Consider the following 18,657-nt stretch of genomic DNA (forward strand, 5'->3'; position numbering starts at 1 on the left):
TCCTTCGTTTGGGAGAAAAATGCAAAGGTACAAGACAGCTTTTCCTTGCCAATATCTCTCTTTTGCAAAGAGCTGCGCATTGGAAAATTCAGGGCTATGTCGTGTAGATGATGGCCTAACAGGAGGCTTTAAAATTTTAATTCTAGTGTCCTTCGTTTGGGAGAAAAATGCAAAGGTACAAGACAGCTTTTCCTTGCCAATATCTCTCTTTTGCAAAGAGCTGCGCATTGGAAAATTCAGGGCTATGTCGTGTAGATGATGGCCTAACAGGAGGCTTTAAAATTTTCTTTCTAGTGACCTTCGTTTGGGAGAAAAATGCAAAGGTACAAGACAGCTTTTCCTTGCCAATATCTCTCTTTTGCAAAGAGCTGCGCATTGGAAAATTCAGGGCTATGTCGTGTAGATGATGGCCTAACAGGAGGCTTTAAAATTTTATTTCTAGTGTCCTTCGTTTGGGAGAAAAATGCAAAGGTACAAGACAGCTTTTCCTTGCCAATATCTCTCTTTTGCAAAGAGCTGCGCATTGGAAAATTCAGGGCTATGTCGTGTAGATGATGGCCTAACAGGAGGCTTTAAAATTATCTTTCTAGTGTCCTTCGTTTGGGAGAAAAATGCAAAGGTACAAGACAGCTTTTCCTTGCCAATATCTCTCTTTTGCAAAGAGCTGCGCATTGGAAAATTCAGGGCTATGTCGTGTAGATGATGGCCTAACAGGAGGCTTTAAAATTTTAATTCTAGTGTCCTTCGTTTGGGAGAAAAATGCAAAGGTACAAGACAGCTTTTCCTTGCCAATATCTCTCTTTTGCAAAGAGCTGCGCATTGGAAAATTCATGGCTATGCCGTGTAGATGATGGTCTAACAGGAGGCTTTGAAATTTTCTTTCTAGTGTCCTTCGTTTGGGAGAAAAATGCAATGGTACAAGACAGCTTTTCCTTGCCAATATCTCTCTTTTGCAAAGAGCTGCGCATTGGAAAATTCAAAGCTATGTCGTGTAGATGATGGCCTAACAGGAGGCTTTAAAATTTTCTTTCTAGTGTCCTTCGTTTGGGAGAAAAATGCAAAGGTACAAGACAGCTTTTCCTTGCCAATATCTCTCTTTTGCAAAGAGCTACGCATTGGAAAATTCAGGGCTATGTCGTGTAGATGATGGCCTAACAGGTGGCTTTAAAATTTTCTTTCTAGTGACCTTCGTTTGGGAGAAAAATGCAAAGGTACAAGACAGCTTTTCCTTGCCAATATCTCTCTTTTGCAAAGAGCTGCGCATTGGAAAATTCAGGGCTATGTCGTGTAGATGATGGCCTAACAGGAGGCTTTAAAATTTTCTTTCTAGTGACCTTCGTTTGGGAGAAAAATGCAAAGGTACAAGACAGCTTTTCCTTGCCAATATCTCTCTTTTGCAAAGAGCTGCGCATTGGAAAATTCAGGGCTATGTCGTGTAGATGATGGACTAACAGGAGGCTTTAAAATTATCTTTCTAGTGTCCTTCGTTTGGGAGAAAAATGCAAAGGTACAAGACAGCTTTTCCTTGCCAATATCTCTCTTTTGCAAAGAGCTGCGCATTGGAAAATTCAGGGCTATGTCGTGTAGATGATGGCCTAACAGGAGGCTTTAAAATTTTAATTCTAGTGTCCTTCGTTTGGGAGAAAAATGCAAAGGTACAAGACAGCTTTTCCTTGCCAATATCTCTCTTTTGCAAAGAGCTGCGCATTGGAAAATTCATGGCTATGCCGTGTAGATGATGGTCTAACAGGAGGCTTTAAAATTTTCTTTCTAGTGTCCTTCGTTTGGGAGAAAAATGCAATGGTACAAGACAGCTTTTCCTTGCCAATATCTCTCTTTTGCAAAGAGCTGCGCATTGGAAAATTCAGGGCTATGTCGTGTAGATGATGGCCTAACAGGAGGCTTTAAAATTTTAATTCTAGTGTCCTTCGTTTGGGAGAAAAATGCAAAGGTACAAGACAGCTTTTCCTTGCCAATATCTCTCTTTTGCAAAGAGCTACGCATTGGAAAATTCAGGGCTATGTCGTGTAGATGATGGCCTAACAGTTGGCTTTAAAATTTTCTTTCTAGTGACCTTCGTTTGGGAGAAAAATGCAAAGGAACAAGACAGCTTTTCCTTGCCAATATCTCTCTTTTGCAAAGAGCTGCGCACTGGAAAATTCAGGGCTATGTCGTGTAGATGATGGCCTAACAGGAGGCTTTAAAATTTTCTTTCTAGTGACCTTCGTTTGGGAGAAAAATGCAAAGGTACAAGACAGCTTTTCCTTGCCAATATCTCTCTTTTGCAAAGAGCTGCGCATTGGAAAATTCAGGGCTATGTCGTGTAGATGATGGCCTAACAGGAGGCTTTAAAATTATCTTTCTAGTGTCCTTCGTTTGGGAGAAAAATGCAAAGGTACAAGACAGCTTTTCCTTGCCAATATCTCTCTTTTGCAAAGAGCTGCGCATTGGAAAATTCAGGGCTATGTCGTGTAGATGATGGCCTAACAGGAGGCTTTAAAATTTTAATTCTAGTGTCCTTCGTTTGGGAGAAAAATGCAAAGGTACAAGACAGCTTTTCCTTGCCAATATCTCTCTTTTGCAAAGAGCTGCGCATTGGAAAATTCAGGGCTATGTCGTGTAGATGATGGCCTAACAGGAGGCTTTAAAATTTTAATTCTAGTGTCCTTCGTTTGGGAGAAAAATGCAAAGGTACAAGACAGTTTTTCCTTGCCAATATCTCTCTTTTGCAAAGAGCTGCGCATTGGAAAATTCATGGCTATGCCGTGTAGATGATGGTCTAACAGGAGGCTTTAAAATTTTCTTTCTAGTGTCCTTCGTTTGGGAGAAAAATGAAAAGGTACAAGACAGCTTTTCCTTGCCAATATCTCTCTTTTGCAAAGAGCTGCGCATTGGAAAATTCAGGGCTATGTCGTGTAGATGATGGCCTAACAGGAGGCTTTAAAATTATCTTTCTAGTGTCCTTCGTTTGGGAGAAAAATGCAAAGGTACAAGACAGCTTTTCCTTGCCAATATCTCTCTTTTGCAAAGAGCTGCGCATTGGAAAATTCAGGGCTATGTCGTGTAGATGATGGCCTAACAGGAGGCTTTAAAATTTTAATTCTAGTGTCCTTCGTTTGGGAGAAAAATGCAAAGGTACAAGACAGCTTTTCCTTGCCAATATCTCTCTTTTGCAAAGAGCTGCGCATTGGAAAATTCATGGCTATGCCGTGTAGATGATGGTCTAACAGGAGGCTTTAAAATTTTCTTTCTAGTGTCCTTCGTTTGGGAGAAAAATGCAATGGTACAAGACAGCTTTTCCTTGCCAATATCTCTCTTTTGCAAAGAGCTGCGCATTGGAAAATTCAGGGCTATGTCGTGTAGATGATGGCCTAACAGGAGGCTTTAAAATTTTCTTTCTAGTGTCCTACGTTTGGGAGAAAAATGCAAAGGTACAAGACAGCTTTTCCTTGCCAATATCTCTCTTTTGCAAAGAGCTACGCATTGGAAAATTCAGGGCTATGTCGTGTAGATGATGGCCTAACAGGTGGCTTTAAAATTTTCTTTCTAGTGACCTTCGTTTGGGAGAAAAATGCAAAGGTACAAGACAGCTTTTCCTTGCCAATATCTCTCTTTTGCAAAGAGCTGCGCATTGGAAAATTCAGGGCTATGTCGTGTAGATGATGGCCTAACAGGAGGCTTTAAAATTTTCTTTCTAGTGACCTTCGTTTGGGAGAAAAATGCAAAGGTACAAGACAGCTTTTCCTTGCCAATATCTCTCTTTTGCAAAGAGCTGCGCATTGGAAAATTCAGGGCTATGTCGTGTAGATGATGGCCTAACAGGAGGCTTTAAAATTATCTTTCTAGTGTCCTTCGTTTGGGAGAAAAATGCAAAGGTACAAGACAGCTTTTCCTTGCCAATATCTCTCTTTTGCAAAGAGCTGCGCATTGGAAAATTCAGGGCTATGTCGTGTAGATGATGGCCTAACAGGAGGCTTTAAAATTTTAATTCTAGTGTCCTTCGTTTGGGAGAAAAATGCAAAGGTACAAGACAGCTTTTCCTTGCCAATATCTCTCTTTTGCAAAGAGCTGCGCATTGGAAAATTCAAAGCTATGTCGTGTAGATGATGGCCTAACAGGTGGCTTTAAAATTTTCTTTCTAGTGACCTTCGTTTGGGAGAAAAATGCAAAGGTACAAGACAGCTTTTCCTTGCCAATATCTCTCTTTTGCAAAGAGCTGCGCATTGGAAAATTCAGGGCTATGTCGTGTAGATGATGGCCTAACAGGAGGCTTTAAAATTTTCTTTCTAGTGACCTTCGTTTGGGAGAAAAATGCAAAGGTACAAGACAGCTTTTCCTTGCCAATATCTCTCTTTTGCAAAGAGCTGCGCATTGGAAAATTCAAAGCTATGTCGTGTAGATGATGGCCTAACAGGAGGCTTTAAAATTTTCTTTCTAGTGTCCTTCGTTTGGGAGAAAAATGCAAAGGTACAAGACAGCTTTTCCTTGCCAATATCTCTCTTTTGCAAAGAGCTACGCATTGGAAAATTCAGGGCTATGTCGTGTAGATGATGGCCTAACAGGTGGCTTTAAAATTTTCTTTCTAGTGACCTTCGTTTGGGAGAAAAATGCAAAGGTACAAGACAGCTTTTCCTTGCCAATATCTCTCTTTTGCAAAGAGCTGCGCATTGGAAAATTCAGGGCTATGTCGTGTAGATGATGGCCTAACAGGAGGCTTTAAAATTTTCTTTCTAGTGACCTTCGTTTGGGAGAAAAATGCAAAGGTACAAGACAGCTTTTCCTTGCCAATATCTCTCTTTTGCAAAGAGCTGCGCATTGGAAAATTCAGGGCTATGTCGTGTAGATGATGGACTAACAGGAGGCTTTAAAATTATCTTTCTAGTGTCCTTCGTTTGGGAGAAAAATGCAAAGGTACAAGACAGCTTTTCCTTGCCAATATCTCTCTTTTGCAAAGAGCTGCGCATTGGAAAATTCAGGGCTATGTCGTGTAGATGATGGCCTAACAGGAGGCTTTAAAATTTTAATTCTAGTGTCCTTCGTTTGGGAGAAAAATGCAAAGGTACAAGACAGCTTTTCCTTGCCAATATCTCTCTTTTGCAAAGAGCTGCGCATTGGAAAATTCATGGCTATGCCGTGTAGATGATGGTCTAACAGGAGGCTTTAAAATTTTCTTTCTAGTGTCCTTCGTTTGGGAGAAAAATGCAATGGTACAAGACAGCTTTTCCTTGCCAATATCTCTCTTTTGCAAAGAGCTGCGCATTGGAAAATTCAGGGCTATGTCGTGTAGATGATGGCCTAACAGGAGGCTTTAAAATTTTAATTCTAGTGTCCTTCGTTTGGGAGAAAAATGCAAAGGTACAAGACAGCTTTTCCTTGCCAATATCTCTCTTTTGCAAAGAGCTACGCATTGGAAAATTCAGGGCTATGTCGTGTAGATGATGGCCTAACAGTTGGCTTTAAAATTTTCTTTCTAGTGACCTTCGTTTGGGAGAAAAATGCAAAGGAACAAGACAGCTTTTCCTTGCCAATATCTCTCTTTTGCAAAGAGCTGCGCACTGGAAAATTCAGGGCTATGTCGTGTAGATGATGGCCTAACAGGAGGCTTTAAAATTTTCTTTCTAGTGACCTTCGTTTGGGAGAAAAATGCAAAGGTACAAGACAGCTTTTCCTTGCCAATATCTCTCTTTTGCAAAGAGCTGCGCATTGGAAAATTCAGGGCTATGTCGTGTAGATGATGGCCTAACAGGAGGCTTTAAAATTATCTTTCTAGTGTCCTTCGTTTGGGAGAAAAATGCAAAGGTACAAGACAGCTTTTCCTTGCCAATATCTCTCTTTTGCAAAGAGCTGCGCATTGGAAAATTCAGGGCTATGTCGTGTAGATGATGGCCTAACAGGAGGCTTTAAAATTTTAATTCTAGTGTCCTTCGTTTGGGAGAAAAATGCAAAGGTACAAGACAGCTTTTCCTTGCCAATATCTCTCTTTTGCAAAGAGCTGCGCATTGGAAAATTCAGGGCTATGTCGTGTAGATGATGGCCTAACAGGAGGCTTTAAAATTTTAATTCTAGTGTCCTTCGTTTGGGAGAAAAATGCAAAGGTACAAGACAGTTTTTCCTTGCCAATATCTCTCTTTTGCAAAGAGCTGCGCATTGGAAAATTCATGGCTATGCCGTGTAGATGATGGTCTAACAGGAGGCTTTAAAATTTTCTTTCTAGTGTCCTTCGTTTGGGAGAAAAATGAAAAGGTACAAGACAGCTTTTCCTTGCCAATATCTCTCTTTTGCAAAGAGCTGCGCATTGGAAAATTCAGGGCTATGTCGTGTAGATGATGGCCTAACAGGAGGCTTTAAAATTATCTTTCTAGTGTCCTTCGTTTGGGAGAAAAATGCAAAGGTACAAGACAGCTTTTCCTTGCCAATATCTCTCTTTTGCAAAGAGCTGCGCATTGGAAAATTCAGGGCTATGTCGTGTAGATGATGGCCTAACAGGAGGCTTTAAAATTTTAATTCTAGTGTCCTTCGTTTGGGAGAAAAATGCAAAGGTACAAGACAGCTTTTCCTTGCCAATATCTCTCTTTTGCAAAGAGCTGCGCATTGGAAAATTCATGGCTATGCCGTGTAGATGATGGTCTAACAGGAGGCTTTAAAATTTTCTTTCTAGTGTCCTTCGTTTGGGAGAAAAATGCAATGGTACAAGACAGCTTTTCCTTGCCAATATCTCTCTTTTGCAAAGAGCTGCGCATTGGAAAATTCAGGGCTATGTCGTGTAGATGATGGCCTAACAGGAGGCTTTAAAATTTTCTTTCTAGTGTCCTACGTTTGGGAGAAAAATGCAAAGGTACAAGACAGCTTTTCCTTGCCAATATCTCTCTTTTGCAAAGAGCTACGCATTGGAAAATTCAGGGCTATGTCGTGTAGATGATGGCCTAACAGGTGGCTTTAAAATTTTCTTTCTAGTGACCTTCGTTTGGGAGAAAAATGCAAAGGTACAAGACAGCTTTTCCTTGCCAATATCTCTCTTTTGCAAAGAGCTGCGCATTGGAAAATTCAGGGCTATGTCGTGTAGATGATGGCCTAACAGGAGGCTTTAAAATTTTCTTTCTAGTGACCTTCGTTTGGGAGAAAAATGCAAAGGTACAAGACAGCTTTTCCTTGCCAATATCTCTCTTTTGCAAAGAGCTGCGCATTGGAAAATTCAGGGCTATGTCGTGTAGATGATGGCCTAACAGGAGGCTTTAAAATTATCTTTCTAGTGTCCTTCGTTTGGGAGAAAAATGCAAAGGTACAAGACAGCTTTTCCTTGCCAATATCTCTCTTTTGCAAAGAGCTGCGCATTGGAAAATTCAGGGCTATGTCGTGTAGATGATGGCCTAACAGGAGGCTTTAAAATTTTAATTCTAGTGTCCTTCGTTTGGGAGAAAAATGCAAAGGTACAAGACAGCTTTTCCTTGCCAATATCTCTCTTTTGCAAAGAGCTGCGCATTGGAAAATTCAGGGCTATGTCGTGTAGATGATGGCCTAACAGGAGGCTTTAAAATTTTAATTCTAGTGTCCTTCGTTTGGGAGAAAAATGCAAAGGTACAAGACAGCTTTTCCTTGCCAATATCTCTCTTTTGCAAAGAGCTGCGCATTGGAAAATTCAGGGCTATGTCGTGTAGATGATGGCCTAACAGGAGGCTTTAAAATTTTCTTTCTAGTGACCTTCGTTTGGGAGAAAAATGCAAAGGTACAAGACAGCTTTTCCTTGCCAATATCTCTCTTTTGCAAAGAGCTGCGCATTGGAAAATTCAGGGCTATGTCGTGTAGATGATGGCCTAACAGGAGGCTTTAAAATTATCTTTCTAGTGTCCTTCGTTTGGGAGAAAAATGCAAAGGTACAAGACAGCTTTTCCTTGCCAATATCTCTCTTTTGCAAAGAGCTGCGCATTGGAAAATTCAGGGCTATGTCGTGTAGATGATGGCCTAACAGGAGGCTTTAAAATTTTAATTCTAGTGTCCTTCGTTTGGGAGAAAAATGCAAAGGTACAAGACAGCTTTTCCTTGCCAATATCTCTCTTTTGCAAAGAGCTGCGCATTGGAAAATTCAGGGCTATGTCGTGTAGATGATGGCCTAACAGGAGGCTTTAAAATTTTAATTCTAGTGTCCTTCGTTTGGGAGAAAAATGCAAAGGTACAAGACAGCTTTTCCTTGCCAATATCTCTCTTTTGCAAAGAGCTGCGCATTGGAAAATTCATGGCTATGCCGTGTAGATGATGGTCTAACAGGAGGCTTTAAAATTTTCTTTCTAGTGTCCTTCGTTTGGGAGAAAAATGCAATGGTACAAGACAGCTTTTCCTTGCCAATATCTCTCTTTTGCAAAGAGCTGCGCATTGGAAAATTCAGGGCTATGTCGTGTAGATGATGGCCTAACAGGAGGCTTTAAAATTTTCTTTCTAGTGTCCTTCGTTTGGGAGAAAAATGCAAAGGTACAAGACAGCTTTTCCTTGCCAATATCTCTCTTTTGCAAAGAGCTACGCATTGGAAAATTCAGAGCTATGTCGTGTAGATGATGGCCTAACAGTTGGCTTTAAAATTTTCTTTCTAGTGACCTTCGTTTGGGAGAAAAATGCAAAGGAACAAGACAGCTTTTCCTTGCCAATATCTCTCTTTTGCAAAGAGCTGCGCATTGGAAAATTCAGGGCTATGTCGTGTAGATGATGGCCTAACAGGAGGCTTTAAAATTTTCTTTCTAGTGACCTTCGTTTGGGAGAAAAATGCAAAGGTACAAGACAGCTTTTCCTTGCCAATATCTCTCTTTTGCAAAGAGCTGCGCATTGGAAAATTCAGGGCTATGTCGTGTAGATGATGGCCTAACAGGAGGCTTTAAAATTATCTTTCTAGTGTCCTTCGTTTGGGAGAAAAATGCAAAGGTACAAGACAGCTTTTCCTTGCCAATATCTCTCTTTTGCAAAGAGCTGCGCATTGGAAAATTCAGGGCTATGTCGTGTAGATGATGGCCTAACAGGAGGCTTTAAAATTTTAATTCTAGTGTCCTTCGTTTGGGAGAAAAATGCAAAGGTACAAGACAGCTTTTCCTTGCCAATATCTCTCTTTTGCAAAGAGCTGCGCATTGGAAAATTCAGGGCTATGTCGTGTAGATGATGGCCTAACAGGAGGCTTTAAAATTTTCTTTCTAGTGACCTTCGTTTGGGAGAAAAATGCAAAGGTACAAGACAGCTTTTCCTTGCCAATATCTCTCTTTTGCAAAGAGCTGCGCATTGGAAAATTCAGGGCTATGTCGTGTAGATGATGGCCTAACAGGAGGCTTTAAAATTATCTTTCTAGTGTCCTTCGTTTGGGAGAAAAATGCAAAGGTACAAGACAGCTTTTCCTTGCCAATATCTCTCTTTTGCAAAGAGCTGCGCATTGGAAAATTCAGGGCTATGTCGTGTAGATGATGGCCTAACAGGAGGCTTTAAAATTTTAATTCTAGTGTCCTTCGTTTGGGAGAAAAATGCAAAGGTACAAGACAGCTTTTCCTTGCCAATATCTCTCTTTTGCAAAGAGCTGCGCATTGGAAAATTCAGGGCTATGTCGTGTAGATGATGGCCTAACAGGAGGCTTTAAAATTTTAATTCTAGTGTCCTTCGTTTGGGAGAAAAATGCAAAGGTACAAGACAGTTTTTCCTTGCCAATATCTCTCTTTTGCAAAGAGCTGCGCATTGGAAAATTCAGGGCTATGTCGTGTAGATGATGGCCTAACAGGAGGCTTTAAAATTTTCTTTCTAGTGACCTTCGTTTGGGAGAAAAATGCAAAGGTACAAGACAGCTTTTCCTTGCCAATATCTCTCTTTTGCAAAGAGCTGCGCATTGGAAAATTCAGGGCTATGTCGTGTAGATGATGGCCTAACAGGAGGCTTTAAAATTATCTTTCTAGTGTCCTTCGTTTGGGAGAAAAATGCAAAGGTACAAGACAGCTTTTCCTTGCCAATATCTCTCTTTTGCAAAGAGCTGCGCATTGGAAAATTCAGGGCTATGTCGTGTAGATGATGGCCTAACAGGAGGCTTTAAAATTTTAATTCTAGTGTCCTTCGTTTGGGAGAAAAATGCAAAGGTACAAGACAGCTTTTCCTTGCCAATATCTCTCTTTTGCAAAGAGCTGCGCATTGGAAAATTCAGGGCTATGTCGTGTAGATGATGGCCTAACAGGAGGCTTTAAAATTTTAATTCTAGTGTCCTTCGTTTGGGAGAAAAATGCAAAGGTACAAGACAGTTTTTCCTTGCCAATATCTCTCTTTTGCAAAGAGCTGCGCATTGGAAAATTCATGGCTATGCCGTGTAGATGATGGTCTAACAGGAGGCTTTAAAATTTTCTTTCTAGTGTCCTTCGTTTGGGAGAAAAATGAAAAGGTACAAGACAGCTTTTCCTTGCCAATATCTCTCTTTTGCAAAGAGCTGCGCATTGGAAAATTCAGGGCTATGTCGTGTAGATGATGGCCTAACAGGAGGCTTTAAAATTATCTTTCTAGTGTCCTTCGTTTGGGAGAAAAATGCAAAGGTACAAGACAGCTTTTCCTTGCCAATATCTCTCTTTTGCAAAGAGCTGCGCATTGGAAAATTCAGGGCTATGTCGTGTAGATGATGGCCTAACAGGAGGCTTTAAAATTATCTTTCTAGTGTCCTTCGTTTGGGAGAAAAATGCAAAGGTACAAGACAGCTTTTCCTTGCCAATATCTCTCTTTTGCAAAGAGCTGCGCATTGGAAAATTCAGGGCTATGTCGTGTAGATGATGGCCTAACAGGAGGCTTTAAAATTTTAATTCTAGTGTCCTTCGTTTGGGAGAAAAATGCAAAGGTACAAGACAGCTTTTCCTTGCCAATATCTCTCTTTTGCAAAGAGCTGCTCATTGGAAAATTCATGGCTATGCCGTGTAGATGATGGTCTAACAGGAGGCTTTAAAATTTTCTTTCTAGTGTCCTTCGTTTGGGAGAAAAATGCAATGGTACAAGACAGCTTTTCCTTGCCAATATCTCTCTTTTGCAAAGAGCTGCGCATTGGAAAATTCAGGGCTATGTCGTGTAGATGATGGCCTAACAGGAGGCTTTAAAATTTTCTTTCTAGTGTCCTACGTTTGGGAGAAAAATGCAAAGGTACAAGACAGCTTTTCCTTGCCAATATCTCTCTTTTGCAAAGAGCTACGCATTGGAAAATTCAGGGCTATGTCGTGTAGATGATGGCCTAACAGGTGGCTTTAAAATTTTCTTTCTAGTGACCTTCGTTTGGGAGAAAAATGCAAAGGTACAAGACAGCTTTTCCTTGCCAATATCTCTCTTTTGCAAAGAGCTGCGCATTGGAAAATTCAGGGCTATGTCGTGTAGATGATGGCCTAACAGGAGGCTTTAAAATTTTCTTTCTAGTGACCTTCGTTTGGGAGAAAAATGCAAAGGTACAAGACAGCTTTTCCTTGCCAATATCTCTCTTTTGCAAAGAGCTGCGCATTGGAAAATTCAGGGCTATGTCGTGTAGATGATGGCCTAACAGGAGGCTTTAAAATTATCTTTCTAGTGTCCTTCGTTTGGGAGAAAAATGCAAAGGTACAAGACAGCTTTTCCTTGCCAATATCTCTCTTTTGCAAAGAGCTGCGCATTGGAAAATTCAGGGCTATGTCGTGTAGATGATGGCCTAACAGGAGGCTTTAAAATTATCTTTCTAGTGTCCTTCGTTTGGGAGAAAAATGCAAAGGTACAAGACAGCTTTTCCTTGCCAATATCTCTCTTTTGCAAAGAGCTGCGCATTGGAAAATTCAGGGCTATGTCGTGTAGATGATGGCCTAACAGGAGGCTTTAAAATTTTAATTCTAGTGTCCTTCGTTTGGGAGAAAAATGCAAAGGTACAAGACAGCTTTTCCTTGCCAATATCTCTCTTTTGCAAAGAGCTGCGCATTGGAAAATTCAGGGCTATGTCGTGTAGATGATGGCCTAACAGGAGGCTTTAAAATTTTCTTTCTAGTGACCTTCGTTTGGGAGAAAAATGCAAAGGTACAAGACAGCTTTTCCTTGCCAATATCTCTCTTTTGCAAAGAGCTGCGCATTGGAAAATTCAGGGCTATGTCGTGTAGATGATGGCCTAACAGGAGGCTTTAAAATTATCTTTCTAGTGTCCTTCGTTTGGGAGAAAAATGCAAAGGTACAAGACAGCTTTTCCTTGCCAATATCTCTCTTTTGCAAAGAGCTGCGCATTGGAAAATTCAGGGCTATGTCGTGTAGATAATGGCCTAACAGGAGGCTTTAAAATTTTAATTCTAGTGTCCTTCGTTTGGGAGAAAAATGCAAAGGTACAAGACAGCTTTTCCTTGCCAATATCTCTCTTTTGCAAAGAGCTGCGCATTGGAAAATTCAGGGCTATGTCGTGTAGATGATGGCCTAACAGGAGGCTTTAAAATTTTAATTCTAGTGTCCTTCGTTTGGGAGAAAAATGCAAAGGTACAAGACAGCTTTTCCTTGCCAATATCTCTCTTTTGCAAAGAGCTGCGCATTGGAAAATTCATGGCTATGCCGTGTAGATGATGGTCTAACAGGAGGCTTTAAAATTTTAATTCTAGTGTCCTTCGTTTGGGAGAAAAATGCAAAGGTACAAGACAGCTTTTCCTTGCCAATATCTCTCTTTTGCAAAGAGCTGCGCATTGGAAAATTCAGGGCTATGTCGTGTAGATGATGGCCTAACAGGAGGCTTTAAAATTTTCTTTCTAGTGTCCTTCGTTTGGGAGAAAAATGCAAAGGTACAAGACAGCTTTTCCTTGCCAATATCTCTCTTTTGCAAAGAGCTGCGCATTGGAAAATTCATGGCTATGCCGTGTAGATGATGGTCTAACAGGAGGCTTTAAAAATTTCTTTCTAGTGTCCTTCGTTTGGGAGAAAAATGCAAAGGTACAAGACAGCTTTTCCTTGCCAATATCTCTCTTTTGCAAAGAGCTGCGCATTGGAAAATTCAGGGCTATGTCGTGTAGATGATGGCCTAACAGGAGGCTTTAAAATTTTCTTTCTAGTGTCCTTAGTTTGGGAGAAAAATGCAAAGGTACAAGACAGCTTTTCCTTGCCAATATCTCTCTTTTGCAAAGAGCTACGCATTGGAAAATTCAGGGCTATGTCGTGTAGATGATGGCCTAACAGGAGGCTTTAAAATTTTCTTTCTAGTGACCTTCGTTTGGGAGAAAAATGCAAAGGTACATGACAGCTTTTCCTTGCCAATATCTCTCTTTTGCAAAGAGCTGCGCATTGGAAAATTCAGGGCTATGTCGTGTAGATGATGGCCTAACAGGAGGCTTTAAAATTTTCTTTCTAGTGACCTTCGTTTGGGAGAAAAATGCAAAGGTACAAGACAGCTTTTCCTTGCCAATATCTCTCTTTTGCAAAGAGCTGCGCATTGGAAAATTCAGGGCTATGTCGTGTAGATGATGGCCTAACAGGAGGCTTTAAAATTTTCTTTCTAGTGTCCTTCGTTTGGGAGAAAAATGCAAAGGTACAAGACAGCTTTTCCTTGCAAATATCTCTATTTTGCAAAGAGCTACGCATTGGAAAATTCAGGGCTATGTCGTGTAGATGATGGCCTAACAGGTGGCTTTAAAATTTTCTTTCTAGTGACCTTCGTTTGGGAGAAAAATGCAAAGGTACAAGACAGCTTTCCCTTGCCAATATCTCTCTTTTGCAAAGAGCTGCGCATTGGAAAATTCAGGGCTATGTCGTGTAGATGATGGCCTAACAGGAGGCTTTAAAATTTTCTTTCTAGTGACCTTCGTTTGGGAGAAAAATGCAAAGGTACAAGACAGCTTTTCCTTGCCAATATCTCTCTTTTGCAAAGAGCTGCGCATTGGAAAATTCAGGGCTATGTCGTGTAGATGATGGCCTAACAGGAGGCTTTAAAATTTTCTTTCTAGTGTCCTTCGTTTGGGAGAAAAATGCAAAGGTACAAGACAGCTTTTCCTTGCCAATATCTCTCTTTTGCAAAGAGCTGCGCATTGGAAAATTCAGGGCTATGTCGTGTAGATGATGGCCTAACAGGAGGCTTTAAAATTATCTTTCTAGCGTCCTTCGTTTGGGAGAAAAATGCAAAGGTACAAGACAGCTTTTCCTTGCCAATATCTCTCTTTTGCAAAGAGCTGCGCATTGGAAAATTCAGGGCTATGTCGTGTAGATGATGGCCTAACAGGAGGCTTTAAAATTTTAATTCTAGTGTCCTTCGTTTGGGAGAAAAATGCAAAGGTACAAGACAGCTTTTCCTTGCCAATATCTCTCTTTTGCAAAGAGCTGCGCATTGGAAAATTCAGGGCTATGTCGTGTAGATGATGGCCTAACAGGAGGCTTTAAAATTTTAATTCTAGTGTCCTTCGTTTGGGAGAAAAATGCAAAGGTACAAGACAGCTTTTCCTTGCCAATATCTCTCTTTTGCAAAGAGCTGCGCATTGGAAAATTCATGGCTATGCCGTGTAGATGATGGTCTAACAGGAGGCTTTAAAATTTTCTTTCTAGTGTCCTTCGTTTGGGAGAAAAATGCAATGGTACAAGACAGCTTTTCCTTGCCAATATCTCTCTTTTGCAAAGAGCTGCGCATTGGAAAATTCAGGGCTATGTCGTGTAGATGATGGCCTAACAGGAGGCTTTAAAATTTTCTTTCTAGTGTCCTTAGTTTGGGAGAAAAATGCAAAGGTACAAGACAGCTTTTCCTTGCCAATATCTCTCTTTTGCAAAGAGCTACGCATTGGAAAATTCAGGGCTATGTCGTGTAGATGATGGCCTAACAGGAGGCTTTAAAATTTTCTTTCTAGTGACCTTCGTTTGGGAGAAAAATGCAAAGGTACAAGACAGCTTTTCCTTGCCAATATCTCTCTTTTGCAAAGAGCTGCGCATTGGAAAATTCAGGGCTATGTCGTGTAGATGATGGCCTAACAGGAGGCTTTAAAATTTTCTTTCTAGTGACCTTCGTTTGGGAGAAAAATGCAAAGGTACAAGACAGCTTTTCCTTGCCAATATCTCTCTTTTGCAAAGAGCTGCGCATTGGAAAATTCAGGGCTATGTCGTGTAGATGATGGCCTAACAGGAGGCTTTAAAATTTTCTTTCTAGTGTCCTTCGTTTTGGAGAAAAATGCAAAGGTACAAGACAGCTTTTCCTTGCCAATATCTCTCTTTTGCAAAGAGCTACGCATTGGAAAATGCAGGGCTATGTCGTGTAGATGATGGCCTAACAGGAGGCTTTAAAATTTTCTTTCTAGTGACCTTCGTTTGGGAGAAAAATGCAAAGGTACAAGACAGCTTTTCCTTGCCAATATCTCTCTTTTGCAAAGAGCTGCGCATTGGAAAATTCATGGCTATGCCGTGTAGATGATGGTCTAACAGGAGGCTTTAAAATTTTCTTTCTAGTGTCCTTCGTTTGGGAGAAAAATGCAATGGTACAAGACAGCTTTTCCTTGCCAATATCTCTCTTTTGCAAAGAGCTGCGCATTGGAAAATTCAGGGCTATGTCGTGTAGATGATGGCCTAACAGGAGGCTTTAAAATTTTCTTTCTAGTGTCCTTAGTTTGGGAGAAAAATGCAAAGGTACAAGACAGCTTTTCCTTGCCAATATCTCTCTTTTGCAAAGAGCTACGCATTGGAAAATTCAGGGCTATGTCGTGTAGATGATGGCCTAACAGGAGGCTTTAAAATTTTCTTTCTAGTGACCTTCGTTTGGGAGAAAAATGCAAAGGTACAAGACAGCTTTTCCTTGCCAATATCTCTCTTTTGCAAAGAGCTGCGCATTGGAAAATTCAGGGCTATGTCGTGTAGATGATGGCCTAACAGGAGGCTTTAAAATTTTCTTTCTAGTGACCTTCGTTTGGGAGAAAAATGCAAAGGTACAAGACAGCTTTTCCTTGTCAATATCTCTCTTTTGCAAAGAGCTGCGCATTGGAAAATTCAGGGCTATGTCGTGTAGATGATGGCCTAACAGGAGGCTTTAAAATTTTCTTTCTTGTGTCCTTCGTTTGGGAGAAAAATGCAAAGGTACAAGACAGCTTTTCCTTGCCAATATCTCTCTTTTGCAAAGAGCTGCGCATTGGAAAATTCAGGGCTATGTCGTGTAGATGATGGCCTAACAGGAGGCTTTAAAATTTTCTTTCTAGTGACCTTCGTTTGGGAGAAAAATGCAAAGGTACAAGACAGCTTTTCCTTGCCAATATCTCTCTTTTGCAAAGAGCTGCGCATTGGAAAATTCAGGGCTATGTCGTGTAGATGATGGCCTAACAGGAGGCTTTAAAATTTTCTTTCTAGTGTCCTTCGTTTTGGAGAAAAATGCAAAGGTACAAGACAGCTTTTCCTTGCCAATATCTCTCTTTTGCAAAGAGCTACGCATTGGAAAATTCAGGGCTATGTCGTGTAGATGATGGCCTAACAGGAGGCTTTAAAATTTTCTTTCTAGTGACCTTCGTTTGGGAGAAAAATGCAAAGGTACAAGACAGCTTTTCCTTGCCAATATCTCTCTTTTGCAAAGAGCTGCGCATTGGAAAATTCATGGCTATGCCGTGTAGATGATGGTCTAACAGGAGGCTTTAAAATTTTCTTTCTAGTGTCCTTCGTTTGGGAGAAAAATGCAATGGTACAAGACAGCTTTTCCTTGCCAATATCTCTCTTTTGCAAAGAGCTGCGCATTGGAAAATTCAGGGCTATGTCGTGTAGATGATGGCCTAACAGGAGGCTTTAAAATTTTCTTTCTAGTGTCCTTAGTTTGGGAGAAAAATGCAAAGGTACAAGACAGCTTTTCCTTGCCAATATCTCTCTTTTGCAAAGAGCTACGCATTGGAAAATTCAGGGCTATGTCGTGTAGATGATGGCCTAACAGGAGGCTTTAAAATTTTCTTTCTAGTGACCTTCGTTTGGGAGAAAAATGCAAAGGTACAAGACAGCTTTTCCTTGCCAATATCTCTCTTTTGCAAAGAGCTGCGCATTGGAAAATTCAGGGCTATGTCGTGTAGATGATGGCCTAACAGGAGGCTTTAAAATTTTCTTTCTAGTGACCTTCGTTTGGGAGAAAAATGCAAAGGTACAAGACAGCTTTTCCTTGTCAATATCTCTCTTTTGCAAAGAGCTGCGCATTGGAAAATTCAGGGCTATGTCGTGTAGATGATGGCCTAACAGGAGGCTTTAAAATTTTCTTTCTTGTGTCCTTCGTTTGGGAGAAAAATGCAAAGGTACAAGACAGCTTTTCCTTGCCAATATCTCTCTTTTGCAAAGAGCTACGCATTGGAAAATTCAGGGCTATGTCGTGTAGATGATGGCCTAACAGGAGGCTTTAAAATTTTCTTTCTAGTGACCTTCGTTTGGGAGAAAAATGCAAAGGTACAAGACAGCTTTTCCTTGCCAATATCTCTCTTTTGCAAAGAGCTGCGCATTGGAAAATTCAGGGCTATGTCGTGTAGATGATGGCCTAACAGGAGGCTTTAAAATTTTCTTTCTAGTGACCTTCGTTTGGGAGAAAAATGCAAAGGTACAAGACAGCTTTTCCTTGCCAATATCTCTCTTTTGCAAAGAGCTGCGCATTGGAAAATTCAGGGCTATGTCGTGTAGATGATGGCCTAACAGGAGGCTTTAAAATTTTCTTTCTAGTGTCCTTCGTTTGGGAGAAAAATGCAAAGGTACAAGACAGCTTTTCCTTGCCAATATCTCTCTTTTGCAAAGAGCTGCGCATTGGAAAATTCAGGGCTATGTCGTGTAAATGATGGCCTAACAGGAGGCTTTAAAATTTTCTTTCTAGTGTCCTTCGTTTGGGAGAAAAATGCAATGGTACAAGACAGCTTTTCCTTGCCAATATCTCTCTTTTGCAAAGAGCTGCGCATTGGAAAATTCAGGGCTATGTCGTGTAGATGATGGCCTAACAGGAGGCTTTAAAATTTTAATTCTAGTGTCCTTCGTTTGGGAGAAAAATGCAAAGGTACAAGACAGCTTTTCCTTGCCAATATCTCTCTTTTGCAAAGAGCTGCGCATTGGAAAATTCATGGCTATGCCGTGTAGATGATGGTCTAACAGGAGGCTTTAAAATTTTCTTTCTAGTGTCCTTCGTTTGGGAGAAAAATGCAATGGTACAAGACAGCTTTTCCTTGCCAATATCTCTCTTTTGCAAAGAGCTGCGCATTGGAAAATTCAGGGCTATGTCGTGTAGATGATGGCCTAACAGGAGGCTTTAAAATTTTAATTCTAGTGTCCTTCGTTTGGGAGAAAAATGCAAAGGTACAAGACAGCTTTTCCTTGCCAATATCTCTCTTTTGCAAAGAGCTGCGCATTGGAAAATTCAGGGCTATGTCGTGTAGATGATGGCCTAACAGGAGGCTTTAAAATTTTAATTCTAGTGTCCTTCGTTTGGGAGAAAAATGCAAAGGTACAAGACAGCTTTTCCTTGCCAATATCTCTCTTTTGCAAAGAGCTGCGCATTGGAAAATTCAGGGCTATGTCGTGTAGATGATGGCCTAACAGGAGGCTTTAAAATTTTAATTCTAGTGTCCTTCGTTTGGGAGAAAAATGCAAAGGTACAAGACAGCTTTTCCTTGCCAATATCTCTCTTTTGCAAAGAGCTGCGCATTGGAAAATTCATGGCTATGCCGTGTAGATGATGGTCTAACAGGAGGCTTTAAAATTTTCTTTCTAGTGTCCTTCGTT

This window comes from Pseudophryne corroboree, unplaced genomic scaffold (assembly GCF_028390025.1).
Source record: "Pseudophryne corroboree isolate aPseCor3 unplaced genomic scaffold, aPseCor3.hap2 scaffold_419, whole genome shotgun sequence".
Lineage (NCBI taxonomy): Eukaryota > Metazoa > Chordata > Amphibia > Anura > Myobatrachidae > Pseudophryne > Pseudophryne corroboree.